The following is a 2,500-nucleotide window of genomic DNA, read 5'->3' as shown; positions in this document are numbered from 1 at the left end:
TATTTTTCGTCACTACCTCCCCGTGCCGGGAGTGGGTAATTTGCGCGCCTGCTGCCTTCCTTGGATGTGGTAGCCGTTTCTCAGGCTCCCTCTCCGGAATCGAACCCTGATTCCCCGTTACCCGTTACAACCATGGTAGGCGCAGAACCTACCATCGACAGTTGATAAGGCAGACATTTGAAAGATGCGTCGCCGGTACGAGGACCGTGCGATCAGCCCAAAGTTATTCAGAGTCACCAAGGCAAACGGACCGGACGAGCCGACCGATTGGTTTTGATCTAATAAAAGCGTCCCTTCCATCTCTGGTCGGGACTCTGTTTGCATGTATTAGCTCTAGAATTACCACAGTTATCCAAGTAACGTGGGTACGATCTAAGGAACCATAACTGATTTAATGAGCCATTCGCGGTTTCACCTTAATGCGGCTTGTACTGAGACATGCATGGCTTAATCTTTGAGACAAGCATATGACTACTGGCAGGATCAACCAGGGAGCTGCGTCAACTAGAGCTGAGCAGCCGGCCGCCCGGGAGTGTGTCCCGGGGGCCCGCGCGAACACGCAAGCGTCCGCTCAATCATTCTGCAAACAGGAGGAGGCTGAGCTCCCCTGCACAATACACCTCGAAACCCTCTCAGGTCCCGGCGGCGCGCAGCGCCGTCCCAAGTACTTGGTCGGGTTCGAGAGAGGCGCAATCGCCCGGAGTTAGGCGAGTAGACGCTTTCGGTGCGACCACCCGTGCTCCCAACTGAGCTTGCCGCTGCCGACAGAGGCCCGGGAGCGTGCTGTCGTGGCATTGCCGGCGGGAGACAACACGCGCCACCTACGGTGACCGGCAGCTCCAACGCCAGCGCCACAGAAGGACAAAAGCCCCACTTGGGTGCCGAAGCGAACTCTCCCAGCACAGCGCACGCGCCAACACATCCGCACAGCTGCGATACAAACCACCAGCGAGAACCGCTGGGGCGACCGAGCAGCAGACGGCGTCGCGGCGCCGAGCGCCGGGCGGCGGCGCATCCTCAACGCACACAGTCCTCAATCGGACCAGCACACTGAAGATGTCCACCGCGCTTCGCACCGGGCCCGCGAGGACCTACTTTGGCCGCACGGCGCCGCGCGCAGGGTGCGCCGGCGCGCAGCTGCGACGCCTGCCGCGTCCGTCGGCCGGCGCGCCTGCCACTGGCCGCCCCCACCAGCCGGCTGTAGCGCGTGCGCCCACGCACCGCGCGGCCAGCACGCCGGGAGGCGCCCCCTCACCGGCCGGGGACGGTCCCACCCAGCCACCGCCGCGTATCGCTTCACACCCAGATGCCGTTCAGTTTCGTCGGCATGGTGGGTATCGCTGGAACAACCGGTTAGTACCTCAACCTATCGTCGCCATCACCGATTCACCCCTAGCGAGAACAACCGCACCACAACAGGTTACCATTTGTTCATTTGCGTAACTTCACCAGAAAACGCAGGCGTCCATCGCCATTTGCAACTTCAACGATTATTGCATGCCTGTGTCAGGTGTCACGCCACACTACGTCTGCCCACATACACGCAACAAAATGTGCACGCCTAGACAATACGTGGAAGGTGGCCCCCGTACGTATGCGATGTCCATTGCTCGAACGACTGTCAACCGGCCTCTGTAGCATGTCGCAGATATGGAACGCGGTGCACCATGCCATCACGGTGTGTGAGGAGAGACGACTAGGTCCGAATACATCAACAGACAGCTCATGCTGATCGCCATCCACGGCGTCCGTTCCTCCCACACGTCTCTATGGCGTACCACACTGCAATCCAGCTCTCATAGGGAGACGACACGTAGCTGCGTGCACAATATTTGCACTGTATGGTCCGCCGTTTTTGGGCGCAGTCGTTGTGCGGTCACACATGTGCCACGATGTATCATTCAGTACATAAGGACGAATGTGCAGTACAGATTGTGGTTCACGCGTACGACATCAGCGGACAGTTGACACAGGCCGCACCACAACGTAGCCTGAGTACGTCGCATGCGAAGGGCATTGAACATGCAAACTTCTCACCAACCAGCTTGCGAAGGCAGGGGGCAAGGTGGGGACGTGGGGAGGGGCGGCATGTACGTCCTGCTGCCATCCACATTACAGTGTACAGCAGGAGCATGTGGAAAGTGAGCAAGACTTGCAAGGTGTTTAACATGAAGCGATACACAGGGGTGCGGGCAGTGCGAGTAGCGAACTATATTGCGAGGGTTGCGGGTGGGCAACACTACAGTAATTGAACGAGTCGTATAACAATTACAGAGCAGGTTTAGGCGACAACGTGGGTTACGTTAAGGCGACAACATGGGTTAGGTTAAGGCACAACATGGGTTAGGTTAAGGCACAACATGGGTTAGGTTAAGGCACAACATGGGTTAGGTTAAGGCACAACATGGGTTAGGTTAAGGCACAACATGGGTTAGGTTAAGGCACAACATGGGTTAGGTTAAGGCACAACATGGGTTAGGTTAAGGCACAACATGGGTTA

The 2,500-nt window shown here is 57.6% G+C and overlaps 1 non-coding gene across 1 annotated transcript in view; it reads right to left on the bottom strand.

Annotated features, from left to right (window-relative positions):
- LOC124772048 overlaps nucleotides 1-494 on the bottom strand; it is a 1,909-nt gene extending 1,415 nt beyond the window's left edge. Inside the window, exon 1 of the ribosomal RNA XR_007013729.1 lies at nucleotides 1-494. This exon is cut by the window's left edge and continues 1,415 nt beyond it. This is a non-coding gene — a ribosomal RNA (small subunit ribosomal RNA).
- Between the last annotated feature and the right edge of the window lie 2,006 nt (nucleotides 495-2,500).

The sequence above is a fragment of the Schistocerca piceifrons genome, unplaced genomic scaffold, assembly GCF_021461385.2.
Source record: "Schistocerca piceifrons isolate TAMUIC-IGC-003096 unplaced genomic scaffold, iqSchPice1.1 HiC_scaffold_936, whole genome shotgun sequence".
Classification (NCBI taxonomy): Eukaryota; Metazoa; Arthropoda; class Insecta; order Orthoptera; family Acrididae; genus Schistocerca; species Schistocerca piceifrons.
This window is presented reverse-complemented; position numbering and strand designations above follow the sequence as displayed.